The sequence below is a fragment of the Crinia signifera genome, chromosome 6 (assembly GCF_055691185.1).
Source record: "Crinia signifera chromosome 6, ASM5569118v1, whole genome shotgun sequence".
Classification (NCBI taxonomy): Eukaryota; Metazoa; Chordata; class Amphibia; order Anura; family Myobatrachidae; genus Crinia; species Crinia signifera.
Genome location: NC_139222.1, coordinates 217588862 through 217604002, shown reverse-complemented (window position 1 = coordinate 217604002; position 15141 = coordinate 217588862). Strand labels below are relative to the sequence as shown.

Here is a 15141-nt window from a genome sequence, read left to right as displayed (position 1 = left end):
GGCAGACAGGACAGTCATGTGTAGGTGAGCTGGGTGGGCCAATGTTTTCTTTTATTGGCAGTTACCACCCAAATGATGGTCCGAAGAAGGTAAGTGATACTTTTTCTAAATCCCCCTCTCAATGATCATCAATTGTTGGGCTCGGCAAAAAAAAATGGAAGAGGAAAAAAAATTCCCAAAACAAAAGAGAGGAAAGAGGAAAAAAATTTCCCAAAACAAAAGAGAGAGAAAAGAGAGCGCAAAAAGAAAAGAAAAAAAATATAAGAGATCAAGAAAGAAAAAGCAAAAAAAAAACCAAGCCATTTCAAATGGAGAGGGAGGGGGGTCCAAAAATGCCATTGCTGTGATCCAGTTGATGTTTCCGTGGAAAGATCGTAGGTAAGTCACATAGTGTTTGCCTATTTTTTGGGAGGTCGCAGCGATTGATAAGTCATTTAATTTAGGCAGGCTTCCGGTCTTTTGGCTAGGCCGCATATGCTGATATCAAGTGTAGTGTCACGTAAAAATATTTAACTGCCTCGATTCCAGAAAGTACAATTCAAGGAGTCAAGAAATAGTCACAAAATGATACACTGGAGGCAGGATTTCAAAGCATTTATGCACAAGGGTTAAACCTTGAAGCAGCAAATGCATGCATTTCTAAATACAAAGTTAGTACAAAGGTGCACAAACAATTGATACTCCAAATTAAGTGCCAGGAATGGAAATAGTCTTTTTTTGGATAACAGATTAGGAAGGTGCACCGGTCCTGGAAGTACTGCAATACCAGGTCAATGCGTGGAGTGGACAGAGCAAGCTCTTCTTCCATCTCCCTGTTCTAAAAATCCATTTAATATATGGCCCCCAGATAGGGGGCGTATCAGATATTAAACTGATAAGAACAGATACTACACTTGATCTTAGCCAAAAGGCCGAGAAGCGATAACCCGAATGGGGTCCCAGCAAAGCGCGCGAACCGGAATTCGGCCACCAACACTGGTGCAGAAGAGATCAGCACCACGGACACATCTAACACACACACATCACTTCTATGTCGTTGCAGTCTGAAAGATACCTGGCTGTACGGCAGGTGTGAATAGGACTTGAAGTGCTGGACAGGGACCGGAGGACGAGTAGCCATCCAACTGATTTTGTGATTAGGTCGTCGGCGGGCGGGCAGGGTGCCTCAGCTGGGTAGGAGGCCAAATTTGCATGTGCTCCGCCCCGTCTGTTGACGTCGCGTCAACAGACACACACCCACTAGGCAGACGACCAACAGGCAAGCAGCAGCAGCCAGCTGTCTCCTCGCTCTTTGCTGCTGCATGCCTGTGTCCCTGACGAACTGCTGCTGAGTAAATCAATCAGCTAGCTGCTGCAGAGGAGAAGGAGGAATCTTGCACAATCAGGTGCAATGACGGCTTTCCTGTTTTGAGCCCATTCAGCAGCAGTAGTAGACAGTCAGATGGACAGGCATTCATGTGGCAGGACCCTTTGTGTGACATCACAATCTGCCCTCTATGACATCACAAGCTGCTCACTCGGAATCCGGCGGAACCTGACAGCCAGACAGTCACTTGGAACAGACAGGCAGACAGGACAGTCATGTGTAGGTGAGCTGGGTGGGCCAATGTTTTCTTTTATTGGCAGTTACCACCCAAATGATGGTCCGAAGAAGGTAAGTGATACTTTTTCTAAATCCCCCTCTCAATGATCATCAATTGTTGGGCTCGGCAAAAAAAAATGGAAGAGGAAAAAAAATTCCCAAAACAAAAGAGAGGAAAGAGGAAAAAAATTTCCCAAAACAAAAGAGAGAGAAAAGAGAGCGCAAAAAGAAAAGAAAAAAAATATAAGAGATCAAGAAAGAAAAAGCAAAAAAAAAACCAAGCCATTTCAAATGGAGAGGGAGGGGGGTCCAAAAATGCCATTGCTGTGATCCAGTTGATGTTTCCGTGGAAAGATCGTAGGTAAGTCACATAGTGTTTGCCTATTTTTTGGGAGGTCGCAGCGATTGATAAGTCATTTAATTTAGGCAGGCTTCCGGTCTTTTGGCTAGGCCGCATATGCTGATATCAAGTGTAGTGTCACGTAAAAATATTTAACTGCCTCGATTCCAGAAAGTACAATTCAAGGAGTCAAGAAATAGTCACAAAATGATACACTGGAGGCAGGATTTCAAAGTATTTATGCACAAGGGTTAAACCTTGAAGCAGCAAATGCATGCATTTCTAAATACAAAGTTAGTACAAAGGTGCACAAACAATTGATACTCCAAATTAAGTGCCAGGAATGGAAATAGTCTTTTTTTGGATAACAGATTAGAAAGGTGCACCGGTCCTGGAAGTACTGCAATACCAGGTCAATGCGTGGAGTGGACAGAGCAAGCTCTTCTTCCATCTCCCTGTTCTAAAAATCCATTTAATATATGGCCCCCAGATAGGGGGCGTATCAGATATTAAACTGATAAGAACAGATACTACACTTGATCTTAGCCAAAAGGCCGAGAAGCGATAACCCGAATGGGGTCCCAGCAAAGCGCGCGAACCGGAATTCGGCCACCAACACTGGTGCAGAAGAGATCAGCACCACGGACACATCTAACACACACACATCACTTCTATGTCGTTGCAGTCTGAAAGATACCTGGCTGTACGGCAGGTGTGAATAGGACTTGAAGTGCTGGACAGGGACCGGAGGACGAGTAGCCATCCAACTGATTTTGTGATTAGGTCGTCGGCGGGCGGGCAGGGTGCCTCAGCTGGGTAGGAGGCCAAATTTGCATGTGCTCCGCCCCGTCTGTTGACGTCGCGTCAACAGACACACACCCACTAGGCAGACGACCAACAGGCAAGCAGCAGCAGCCAGCTGTCTCCTCGCTCTTTGCTGCTGCATGCCTGTGTCCCTGACGAACTGCTGCTGAGTAAATCAATCAGCTAGCTGCTGCAGAGGAGAAGGAGGAATCTTGCACAATCAGGTGCAATGACGGCTTTCCTGTTTTGAGCCCATTCAGCAGCAGTAGTAGACAGTCAGATGGACAGGCATTCATGTGGCAGGACCCTTTGTGTGACATCACAATCTGCCCTCTATGACATCACAAGCTGCTCACTCGGAATCCGGCGGAACCTGACAGCCAGACAGTCACTTGGAACAGACAGGCAGACAGGACAGTCATGTGTAGGTGAGCTGGGTGGGCCAATGTTTTCTTTTATTGGCAGTTACCACCCAAATGATGGTCCGAAGAAGGTAAGTGATACTTTTTCTAAATCCCCCTCTCAATGATCATCAATTGTTGGGCTCGGCAAAAAAAAATGGAAGAGGAAAAAAAATTCCCAAAACAAAAGAGAGGAAAGAGGAAAAAAAATTCCCAAAACAAAAGAGAGAGAAAAGAGAGCGCAAAAAGAAAAGAAAAAAAATATAAGAGATCAAGAAAGAAAAAGCAAAAAAAAAACCAAGCCATTTCAAATGGAGAGGGAGGGGGGTCCAAAAATGCCATTGCTGTGATCCAGTTGATGTTTCCGTGGAAAGATCGTAGGTAAGTCACATAGTGTTTGCCTATTTTTTGGGAGGTCGCAGCGATTGATAAGTCATTTAATTTAGGCAGGCTTCCGGTCTTTTGGCTAGGCCGCATATGCTGATATCAAGTGTAGTGTCACGTAAAAATATTTAACTGCCTCGATTCCAGAAAGTACAATTCAAGGAGTCAAGAAATAGTCACAAAATGATACACTGGAGGCAGGATTTCAAAGTATTTATGCACAAGGGTTAAACCTTGAAGCAGCAAATGCATGCATTTCTAAATACAAAGTTAGTACAAAGGTGCACAAACAATTGATACTCCAAATTAAGTGCCAGGAATGGAAATAGTCTTTTTTTGGATAACAGATTAGGAAGGTGCACCGGTCCTGGAAGTACTGCAATACCAGGTCAATGCGTGGAGTGGACAGAGCAAGCTCTTCTTCCATCTCCCTGTTCTAAAAATCCATTTAATATATGGCCCCCAGATAGGGGGCGTATCAGATATTAAACTGATAAGAACAGATACTACACTTGATCTTAGCCAAAAGGCCGAGAAGCGATAACCCGAATGGGGTCCCAGCAAAGCGCGCGAACCGGAATTCGGCCACCAACACTGGTGCAGAAGAGATCAGCACCACGGACACATCTAACACACACACATCACTTCTATGTCGTTGCAGTCTGAAAGATACCTGGCTGTACGGCAGGTGTGAATAGGACTTGAAGTGCTGGACAGGGACCGGAGGACGAGTAGCCATCCAACTGATTTTGTGATTAGGTCGTCGGCGGGCGGGCAGGGTGCCTCAGCTGGGTAGGAGGCCAAATTTGCATGTGCTCCGCCCCGTCTGTTGACGTCGCGTCAACAGACACACACCCACTAGGCAGACGACCAACAGGCAAGCAGCAGCAGCCAGCTGTCTCCTCGCTCTTTGCTGCTGCATGCCTGTGTCCCTGACGAACTGCTGCTGAGTAAATCAATCAGCTAGCTGCTGCAGAGGAGAAGGAGGAATCTTGCACAATCAGGTGCAATGACGGCTTTCCTGTTTTGAGCCCATTCAGCAGCAGTAGTAGACAGTCAGATGGACAGGCATTCATGTGGCAGGACCCTTTGTGTGACATCACAATCTGCCCTCTATGACATCACAAGCTGCTCACTCGGAATCCGGCGGAACCTGACAGCCAGACAGTCACTTGGAACAGACAGGCAGACAGGACAGTCATGTGTAGGTGAGCTGGGTGGGCCAATGTTTTCTTTTATTGGCAGTTACCACCCAAATGATGGTCCGAAGAAGGTAAGTGATACTTTTTCTAAATCCCCCTCTCAATGATCATCAATTGTTGGGCTCGGCAAAAAAAAATGGAAGAGGAAAAAAAATTCCCAAAACAAAAGAGAGGAAAGAGGAAAAAAATTTCCCAAAACAAAAGAGAGAGAAAAGAGAGCGCAAAAAGAAAAGAAAAAAAATATAAGAGATCAAGAAAGAAAAAGCAAAAAAAAAACCAAGCCATTTCAAATGGAGAGGGAGGGGGGTCCAAAAATGCCATTGCTGTGATCCAGTTGATGTTTCCGTGGAAAGATCGTAGGTAAGTCACATAGTGTTTGCCTATTTTTTGGGAGGTCGCAGCGATTGATAAGTCATTTAATTTAGGCAGGCTTCCGGTCTTTTGGCTAGGCCGCATATGCTGATATCAAGTGTAGTGTCACGTAAAAATATTTAACTGCCTCGATTCCAGAAAGTACAATTCAAGGAGTCAAGAAATAGTCACAAAATGATACACTGGAGGCAGGATTTCAAAGTATTTATGCACAAGGGTTAAACCTTGAAGCAGCAAATGCATGCATTTCTAAATACAAAGTTAGTACAAAGGTGCACAAACAATTGATACTCCAAATTAAGTGCCAGGAATGGAAATAGTCTTTTTTTGGATAACAGATTAGGAAGGTGCACCGGTCCTGGAAGTACTGCAATACCAGGTCAATGCGTGGAGTGGACAGAGCAAGCTCTTCTTCCATCTCCCTGTTCTAAAAATCCATTTAATATATGGCCCCCAGATAGGGGGCGTATCAGATATTAAACTGATAAGAACAGATACTACACTTGATCTTAGCCAAAAGGCCGAGAAGCGATAACCCGAATGGGGTCCCAGCAAAGCGCGCGAACCGGAATTCGGCCACCAACACTGGTGCAGAAGAGATCAGCACCACGGACACATCTAACACACACACATCACTTCTATGTCGTTGCAGTCTGAAAGATACCTGGCTGTACGGCAGGTGTGAATAGGACTTGAAGTGCTGGACAGGGACCGGAGGACGAGTAGCCATCCAACTGATTTTGTGATTAGGTCGTCGGCGGGCGGGTGCCTCAGCTGGGTAGGAGGCCAAATTTGCATGTGCTCCGCCCCGTCTGTTGACGTCGCGTCAACAGACACACACCCACTAGGCAGACGACCAACAGGCAAGCAGCAGCAGCCAGCTGTCTCCTCGCTCTTTGCTGCTGCATGCCTGTGTCCCTGACGAACTGCTGCTGAGTAAATCAATCAGCTAGCTGCTGCAGAGGAGAAGGTGGAATCTTGCACAATCAGGTGCAATGACGGCTTTCCTGTTTTGAGCCCATTCAGCAGCAGTAGTAGACAGTCAGATGGACAGGCATTCATGTGGCAGGACCCTTTGTGTGACATCACAATCTGCCCTCTATGACATCACAAGCTGCTCACTCGGAATCCGGTGGAACCTGACAGCCAGACAGTCACTTGGAACAGACAGGCAGACAGGACAGTCATGTGTAGGTGAGCTGGGTGGGCCAATGTTTTCTTTTATTGGCAGTTACCACCCAAATGATGGTCCGAAGAAGGTAAGTGATACTTTTTCTAAATCCCCCTCTCAATGATCATCAATTGTTGGGCTCGGCAAAAAAAAATGGAAGAGGAAAAAAAATTCCCAAAACAAAAGAGAGGAAAGAGGAAAAAAATTTCCCAAAACAAAAGAGAGAGAAAAGAGAGCGCAAAAAGAAAAGAAAAAAAATATAAGAGATCAAGAAAGAAAAAGCAAAAAAAAAACCAAGCCATTTCAAATGGAGAGGGAGGGGGGTCCAAAAATGCCATTGCTGTGATCCAGTTGATGTTTCCGTGGAAAGATCGTAGGTAAGTCACATAGTGTTTGCCTATTTTTTGGGAGGTCGCAGCGATTGATAAGTCATTTAATTTAGGCAGGCTTCCGGTCTTTTGGCTAGGCCGCATATGCTGATATCAAGTGTAGTGTCACGTAAAAATATTTAACTGCCTCGATTCCAGAAAGTACAATTCAAGGAGTCAAGAAATAGTCACAAAATGATACACTGGAGGCAGGATTTCAAAGTATTTATGCACAAGGGTTAAACCTTGAAGCAGCAAATGCATGCATTTCTAAATACAAAGTTAGTACAAAGGTGCACAAACAATTGATACTCCAAATTAAGTGCCAGGAATGGAAATAGTCTTTTTTTGGATAACAGATTAGGAAGGTGCACCGGTCCTGGAAGTACTGCAATACCAGGTCAATGCGTGGAGTGGACAGAGCAAGCTCTTCTTCCATCTCCCTGTTCTAAAAATCCATTTAATATATGGCCCCCAGATAGGGGGCGTATCAGATATTAAACTGATAAGAACAGATACTACACTTGATCTTAGCCAAAAGGCCGAGAAGCGATAACCCGAATGGGGTCCCAGCAAAGCGCGCGAACCGGAATTCGGCCACCAACACTGGTGCAGAAGAGATCAGCACCACGGACACATCTAACACACACACATCACTTCTATGTCGTTGCAGTCTGAAAGATACCTGGCTGTACGGCAGGTGTGAATAGGACTTGAAGTGCTGGACAGGGACCGGAGGACGAGTAGCCATCCAACTGATTTTGTGATTAGGTCGTCGGCGGGCGGGCAGGGTGCCTCAGCTGGGTAGGAGGCCAAATTTGCATGTGCTCCGCCCCGTCTGTTGACGTCGCGTCAACAGACACACACCCACTAGGCAGACGACCAACAGGCAAGCAGCAGCAGCCAGCTGTCTCCTCGCTCTTTGCTGCTGCATGCCTGTGTCCCTGACGAACTGCTGCTGAGTAAATCAATCAGCTAGCTGCTGCAGAGGAGAAGGAGGAATCTTGCACAATCAGGTGCAATGACGGCTTTCCTGTTTTGAGCCCATTCAGCAGCAGTAGTAGACAGTCAGATGGACAGGCATTCATGTGGCAGGACCCTTTGTGTGACATCACAATCTGCCCTCTATGACATCACAAGCTGCTCACTCGGAATCCGGCGGAACCTGACAGCCAGACAGTCACTTGGAACAGACAGGCAGACAGGACAGTCATGTGTAGGTGAGCTGGGTGGGCCAATGTTTTCTTTTATTGGCAGTTACCACCCAAATGATGGTCCGAAGAAGGTAAGTGATACTTTTTCTAAATCCCCCTCTCAATGATCATCAATTGTTGGGCTCGGCAAAAAAAAATGGAAGAGGAAAAAAAATTCCCAAAACAAAAGAGAGGAAAGAGGAAAAAAATTTCCCAAAACAAAAGAGAGAGAAAAGAGAGCGCAAAAAGAAAAGAAAAAAAATATAAGAGATCAAGAAAGAAAAAGCAAAAAAAAAACCAAGCCATTTCAAATGGAGAGGGAGGGGGGTCCAAAAATGCCATTGCTGTGATCCAGTTGATGTTTCCGTGGAAAGATCGTAGGTAAGTCACATAGTGTTTGCCTATTTTTTGGGAGGTCGCAGCGATTGATAAGTCATTTAATTTAGGCAGGCTTCCGGTCTTTTGGCTAGGCCGCATATGCTGATATCAAGTGTAGTGTCACGTAAAAATATTTAACTGCCTCGATTCCAGAAAGTACAATTCAAGGAGTCAAGAAATAGTCACAAAATGATACACTGGAGGCAGGATTTCAAAGCATTTATGCACAAGGGTTAAACCTTGAAGCAGCAAATGCATGCATTTCTAAATACAAAGTTAGTACAAAGGTGCACAAACAATTGATACTCCAAATTAAGTGCCAGGAATGGAAATAGTCTTTTTTTGGATAACAGATTAGGAAGGTGCACCGGTCCTGGAAGTACTGCAATACCAGGTCAATGCGTGGAGTGGACAGAGCAAGCTCTTCTTCCATCTCCCTGTTCTAAAAATCCATTTAATATATGGCCCCCAGATAGGGGGCGTATCAGATATTAAACTGATAAGAACAGATACTACACTTGATCTTAGCCAAAAGGCCGAGAAGCGATAACCCGAATGGGGTCCCAGCAAAGCGCGCGAACCGGAATTCGGCCACCAACACTGGTGCAGAAGAGATCAGCACCACGGACACATCTAACACACACACATCACTTCTATGTCGTTGCAGTCTGAAAGATACCTGGCTGTACGGCAGGTGTGAATAGGACTTGAAGTGCTGGACAGGGACCGGAGGACGAGTAGCCATCCAACTGATTTTGTGATTAGGTCGTCGGCGGGCGGGCAGGGTGCCTCAGCTGGGTAGGAGGCCAAATTTGCATGTGCTCCGCCCCGTCTGTTGACGTCGCGTCAACAGACACACACCCACTAGGCAGACGACCAACAGGCAAGCAGCAGCAGCCAGCTGTCTCCTCGCTCTTTGCTGCTGCATGCCTGTGTCCCTGACGAACTGCTGCTGAGTAAATCAATCAGCTAGCTGCTGCAGAGGAGAAGGAGGAATCTTGCACAATCAGGTGCAATGACGGCTTTCCTGTTTTGAGCCCATTCAGCAGCAGTAGTAGACAGTCAGATGGACAGGCATTCATGTGGCAGGACCCTTTGTGTGACATCACAATCTGCCCTCTATGACATCACAAGCTGCTCACTCGGAATCCGGCGGAACCTGACAGCCAGACAGTCACTTGGAACAGACAGGCAGACAGGACAGTCATGTGTAGGTGAGCTGGGTGGGCCAATGTTTTCTTTTATTGGCAGTTACCACCCAAATGATGGTCCGAAGAAGGTAAGTGATACTTTTTCTAAATCCCCCTCTCAATGATCATCAATTGTTGGGCTCGGCAAAAAAAAATGGAAGAGGAAAAAAAATTCCCAAAACAAAAGAGAGGAAAGAGGAAAAAAATTTCCCAAAACAAAAGAGAGAGAAAAGAGAGCGCAAAAAGAAAAGAAAAAAAATATAAGAGATCAAGAAAGAAAAAGCAAAAAAAAAACCAAGCCATTTCAAATGGAGAGGGAGGGGGGTCCAAAAATGCCATTGCTGTGATCCAGTTGATGTTTCCGTGGAAAGATCGTAGGTAAGTCACATAGTGTTTGCCTATTTTTTGGGAGGTCGCAGCGATTGATAAGTCATTTAATTTAGGCAGGCTTCCGGTCTTTTGGCTAGGCCGCATATGCTGATATCAAGTGTAGTGTCACGTAAAAATATTTAACTGCCTCGATTCCAGAAAGTACAATTCAAGGAGTCAAGAAATAGTCACAAAATGATACACTGGAGGCAGGATTTCAAAGTATTTATGCACAAGGGTTAAACCTTGAAGCAGCAAATGCATGCATTTCTAAATACAAAGTTAGTACAAAGGTGCACAAACAATTGATACTCCAAATTAAGTGCCAGGAATGGAAATAGTCTTTTTTTGGATAACAGATTAGGAAGGTGCACCGGTCCTGGAAGTACTGCAATACCAGGTCAATGCGTGGAGTGGACAGAGCAAGCTCTTCTTCCATCTCCCTGTTCTAAAAATCCATTTAATATATGGCCCCCAGATAGGGGGCGTATCAGATATTAAACTGATAAGAACAGATACTACACTTGATCTTAGCCAAAAGGCCGAGAAGCGATAACCCGAATGGGGTCCCAGCAAAGCGCGCGAACCGGAATTCGGCCACCAACACTGGTGCAGAAGAGATCAGCACCACGGACACATCTAACACACACACATCACTTCTATGTCGTTGCAGTCTGAAAGATACCTGGCTGTACGGCAGGTGTGAATAGGACTTGAAGTGCTGGACAGGGACCGGAGGACGAGTAGCCATCCAACTGATTTTGTGATTAGGTCGTCGGCGGGCGGGCAGGGTGCCTCAGCTGGGTAGGAGGCCAAATTTGCATGTGCTCCGCCCCGTCTGTTGACGTCGCGTCAACAGACACACACCCACTAGGCAGACGACCAACAGGCAAGCAGCAGCAGCCAGCTGTCTCCTCGCTCTTTGCTGCTGCATGCCTGTGTCCCTGACGAACTGCTGCTGAGTAAATCAATCAGCTAGCTGCTGCAGAGGAGAAGGAGGAATCTTGCACAATCAGGTGCAATGACGGCTTTCCTGTTTTGAGCCCATTCAGCAGCAGTAGTAGACAGTCAGATGGACAGGCATTCATGTGGCAGGACCCTTTGTGTGACATCACAATCTGCCCTCTATGACATCACAAGCTGCTCACTCGGAATCCGGCGGAACCTGACAGCCAGACAGTCACTTGGAACAGACAGGCAGACAGGACAGTCATGTGTAGGTGAGCTGGGTGGGCCAATGTTTTCTTTTATTGGCAGTTACCACCCAAATGATGGTCCGAAGAAGGTAAGTGATACTTTTTCTAAATCCCCCTCTCAATGATCATCAATTGTTGGGCTCGGCAAAAAAAAATGGAAGAGGAAAAAAAATTCCCAAAACAAAAGAGAGGAAAGAGGAAAAAAAATTCCCAAAACAAAAGAGAGAGAAAAGAGAGCGCAAAAAGAAAAGAAAAAAAATATAAGAGATCAAGAAAGAAAAAGCAAAAAAAAAACCAAGCCATTTCAAATGGAGAGGGAGGGGGGTCCAAAAATGCCATTGCTGTGATCCAGTTGATGTTTCCGTGGAAAGATCGTAGGTAAGTCACATAGTGTTTGCCTATTTTTTGGGAGGTCGCAGCGATTGATAAGTCATTTAATTTAGGCAGGCTTCCGGTCTTTTGGCTAGGCCGCATATGCTGATATCAAGTGTAGTGTCACGTAAAAATATTTAACTGCCTCGATTCCAGAAAGTACAATTCAAGGAGTCAAGAAATAGTCACAAAATGATACACTGGAGGCAGGATTTCAAAGTATTTATGCACAAGGGTTAAACCTTGAAGCAGCAAATGCATGCATTTCTAAATACAAAGTTAGTACAAAGGTGCACAAACAATTGATACTCCAAATTAAGTGCCAGGAATGGAAATAGTCTTTTTTTGGATAACAGATTAGGAAGGTGCACCGGTCCTGGAAGTACTGCAATACCAGGTCAATGCGTGGAGTGGACAGAGCAAGCTCTTCTTCCATCTCCCTGTTCTAAAAATCCATTTAATATATGGCCCCCAGATAGGGGGCGTATCAGATATTAAACTGATAAGAACAGATACTACACTTGATCTTAGCCAAAAGGCCGAGAAGCGATAACCCGAATGGGGTCCCAGCAAAGCGCGCGAACCGGAATTCGGCCACCAACACTGGTGCAGAAGAGATCAGCACCACGGACACATCTAACACACACACATCACTTCTATGTCGTTGCAGTCTGAAAGATACCTGGCTGTACGGCAGGTGTGAATAGGACTTGAAGTGCTGGACAGGGACCGGAGGACGAGTAGCCATCCAACTGATTTTGTGATTAGGTCGTCGGCGGGCGGGCAGGGTGCCTCAGCTGGGTAGGAGGCCAAATTTGCATGTGCTCCGCCCCGTCTGTTGACGTCGCGTCAACAGACACACACCCACTAGGCAGACGACCAACAGGCAAGCAGCAGCAGCCAGCTGTCTCCTCGCTCTTTGCTGCTGCATGCCTGTGTCCCTGACGAACTGCTGCTGAGTAAATCAATCAGCTAGCTGCTGCAGAGGAGAAGGAGGAATCTTGCACAATCAGGTGCAATGACGGCTTTCCTGTTTTGAGCCCATTCAGCAGCAGTAGTAGACAGTCAGATGGACAGGCATTCATGTGGCAGGACCCTTTGTGTGACATCACAATCTGCCCTCTATGACATCACAAGCTGCTCACTCGGAATCCGGCGGAACCTGACAGCCAGACAGTCACTTGGAACAGACAGGCAGACAGGACAGTCATGTGTAGGTGAGCTGGGTGGGCCAATGTTTTCTTTTATTGGCAGTTACCACCCAAATGATGGTCCGAAGAAGGTAAGTGATACTTTTTCTAAATCCCCCTCTCAATGATCATCAATTGTTGGGCTCGGCAAAAAAAAATGGAAGAGGAAAAAAAATTCCCAAAACAAAAGAGAGGAAAGAGGAAAAAAATTTCCCAAAACAAAAGAGAGAGAAAAGAGAGCGCAAAAAGAAAAGAAAAAAAATATAAGAGATCAAGAAAGAAAAAGCAAAAAAAAAACCAAGCCATTTCAAATGGAGAGGGAGGGGGGTCCAAAAATGCCATTGCTGTGATCCAGTTGATGTTTCCGTGGAAAGATCGTAGGTAAGTCACATAGTGTTTGCCTATTTTTTGGGAGGTCGCAGCGATTGATAAGTCATTTAATTTAGGCAGGCTTCCGGTCTTTTGGCTAGGCCGCATATGCTGATATCAAGTGTAGTGTCACGTAAAAATATTTAACTGCCTCGATTCCAGAAAGTACAATTCAAGGAGTCAAGAAATAGTCACAAAATGATACACTGGAGGCAGGATTTCAAAGTATTTATGCACAAGGGTTAAACCTTGAAGCAGCAAATGCATGCATTTCTAAATACAAAGTTAGTACAAAGGTGCACAAACAATTGATACTCCAAATTAAGTGCCAGGAATGGAAATAGTCTTTTTTTGGATAACAGATTAGGAAGGTGCACCGGTCCTGGAAGTACTGCAATACCAGGTCAATGCGTGGAGTGGACAGAGCAAGCTCTTCTTCCATCTCCCTGTTCTAAAAATCCATTTAATATATGGCCCCCAGATAGGGGGCGTATCAGATATTAAACTGATAAGAACAGATACTACACTTGATCTTAGCCAAAAGGCCGAGAAGCGATAACCCGAATGGGGTCCCAGCAAAGCGCGCGAACCGGAATTCGGCCACCAACACTGGTGCAGAAGAGATCAGCACCACGGACACATCTAACACACACACATCACTTCTATGTCGTTGCAGTCTGAAAGATACCTGGCTGTACGGCAGGTGTGAATAGGACTTGAAGTGCTGGACAGGGACCGGAGGACGAGTAGCCATCCAACTGATTTTGTGATTAGGTCGTCGGCGGGCGGGTGCCTCAGCTGGGTAGGAGGCCAAATTTGCATGTGCTCCGCCCCGTCTGTTGACGTCGCGTCAACAGACACACACCCACTAGGCAGACGACCAACAGGCAAGCAGCAGCAGCCAGCTGTCTCCTCGCTCTTTGCTGCTGCATGCCTGTGTCCCTGACGAACTGCTGCTGAGTAAATCAATCAGCTAGCTGCTGCAGAGGAGAAGGTGGAATCTTGCACAATCAGGTGCAATGACGGCTTTCCTGTTTTGAGCCCATTCAGCAGCAGTAGTAGACAGTCAGATGGACAGGCATTCATGTGGCAGGACCCTTTGTGTGACATCACAATCTGCCCTCTATGACATCACAAGCTGCTCACTCGGAATCCGGTGGAACCTGACAGCCAGACAGTCACTTGGAACAGACAGGCAGACAGGACAGTCATGTGTAGGTGAGCTGGGTGGGCCAATGTTTTCTTTTATTGGCAGTTACCACCCAAATGATGGTCCGAAGAAGGTAAGTGATACTTTTTCTAAATCCCCCTCTCAATGATCATCAATTGTTGGGCTCGGCAAAAAAAAATGGAAGAGGAAAAAAAATTCCCAAAACAAAAGAGAGGAAAGAGGAAAAAAATTTCCCAAAACAAAAGAGAGAGAAAAGAGAGCGCAAAAAGAAAAGAAAAAAAATATAAGAGATCAAGAAAGAAAAAGCAAAAAAAAAACCAAGCCATTTCAAATGGAGAGGGAGGGGGGTCCAAAAATGCCATTGCTGTGATCCAGTTGATGTTTCCGTGGAAAGATCGTAGGTAAGTCACATAGTGTTTGCCTATTTTTTGGGAGGTCGCAGCGATTGATAAGTCATTTAATTTAGGCAGGCTTCCGGTCTTTTGGCTAGGCCGCATATGCTGATATCAAGTGTAGTGTCACGTAAAAATATTTAACTGCCTCGATTCCAGAAAGTACAATTCAAGGAGTCAAGAAATAGTCACAAAATGATACACTGGAGGCAGGATTTCAAAGTATTTATGCACAAGGGTTAAACCTTGAAGCAGCAAATGCATGCATTTCTAAATACAAAGTTAGTACAAAGGTGCACAAACAATTGATACTCCAAATTAAGTGCCAGGAATGGAAATAGTCTTTTTTTGGATAACAGATTAGGAAGGTGCACCAGTCCTGGAAGTACTGCAATACCAGGTCAATGCGTGGAGTGGACAGAGCAAGCTCTTCTTCCATCTCCCTGTTCTAAAAATCCATTTAATATATGGCCCCCAGATAGGGGGCGTATCAGATATTAAACTGATAAGAACAGATACTACACTTGATCTTAGCCAAAAGGCCGAGAAGCGATAACCCGAATGGGGTCCCAGCAAAGCGCGCGAACCGGAATTCGGCCACCAACACTGGTGCAGAAGAGATCAGCACCACGGACACATCTAACACACACACATCACTTCTATGTCGTTGCAGTCTGAAAGATACCTGGCTGTACGG

The 15141-nt window shown here is 45.6% G+C and overlaps 10 non-coding genes across 10 annotated transcripts; all 10 read right to left on the bottom strand.

The window, feature by feature from the left end:
- Positions 1-732: 732 nt before the first annotated feature.
- On the bottom strand, positions 733-923 carry LOC146012090 (U2 spliceosomal RNA). The gene has a single exon (XR_014445265.1). It is a non-coding gene; the product is annotated as a U2 spliceosomal RNA (small nuclear RNA).
- Positions 924-2297: 1374 nt separating this feature from the next.
- On the bottom strand, positions 2298-2488 carry LOC146011937 (U2 spliceosomal RNA). Its single transcript, XR_014445116.1, has one exon. It is a non-coding gene; the product is annotated as a U2 spliceosomal RNA (small nuclear RNA).
- A 1374-nt stretch (positions 2489-3862) lies between these two features.
- On the bottom strand, positions 3863-4053 carry LOC146012089 (U2 spliceosomal RNA). The gene has a single exon (XR_014445264.1). It is a non-coding gene; the product is annotated as a U2 spliceosomal RNA (small nuclear RNA).
- Positions 4054-5427: 1374 nt separating this feature from the next.
- Positions 5428-5618, bottom strand: LOC146012086 (U2 spliceosomal RNA). The gene has a single exon (XR_014445262.1). It is a non-coding gene; the product is annotated as a U2 spliceosomal RNA (small nuclear RNA).
- A 1369-nt stretch (positions 5619-6987) lies between these two features.
- Positions 6988-7178, bottom strand: LOC146012085 (U2 spliceosomal RNA). The gene has a single exon (XR_014445261.1). It is a non-coding gene; the product is annotated as a U2 spliceosomal RNA (small nuclear RNA).
- A 1374-nt stretch (positions 7179-8552) lies between these two features.
- Positions 8553-8743, bottom strand: LOC146012084 (U2 spliceosomal RNA). The gene has a single exon (XR_014445260.1). It is a non-coding gene; the product is annotated as a U2 spliceosomal RNA (small nuclear RNA).
- Positions 8744-10117: 1374 nt separating this feature from the next.
- Positions 10118-10308, bottom strand: LOC146012083 (U2 spliceosomal RNA). Its single transcript, XR_014445259.1, has one exon. It is a non-coding gene; the product is annotated as a U2 spliceosomal RNA (small nuclear RNA).
- Positions 10309-11682: 1374 nt separating this feature from the next.
- Positions 11683-11873, bottom strand: LOC146012082 (U2 spliceosomal RNA). The gene has a single exon (XR_014445258.1). It is a non-coding gene; the product is annotated as a U2 spliceosomal RNA (small nuclear RNA).
- Positions 11874-13247: 1374 nt separating this feature from the next.
- LOC146012081 (U2 spliceosomal RNA) lies at positions 13248-13438 on the bottom strand. The gene has a single exon (XR_014445257.1). It is a non-coding gene; the product is annotated as a U2 spliceosomal RNA (small nuclear RNA).
- Positions 13439-14807: 1369 nt separating this feature from the next.
- On the bottom strand, positions 14808-14998 carry LOC146012554 (U2 spliceosomal RNA). The gene has a single exon (XR_014445714.1). It is a non-coding gene; the product is annotated as a U2 spliceosomal RNA (small nuclear RNA).
- Between the last annotated feature and the right edge of the window lie 143 nt (positions 14999-15141).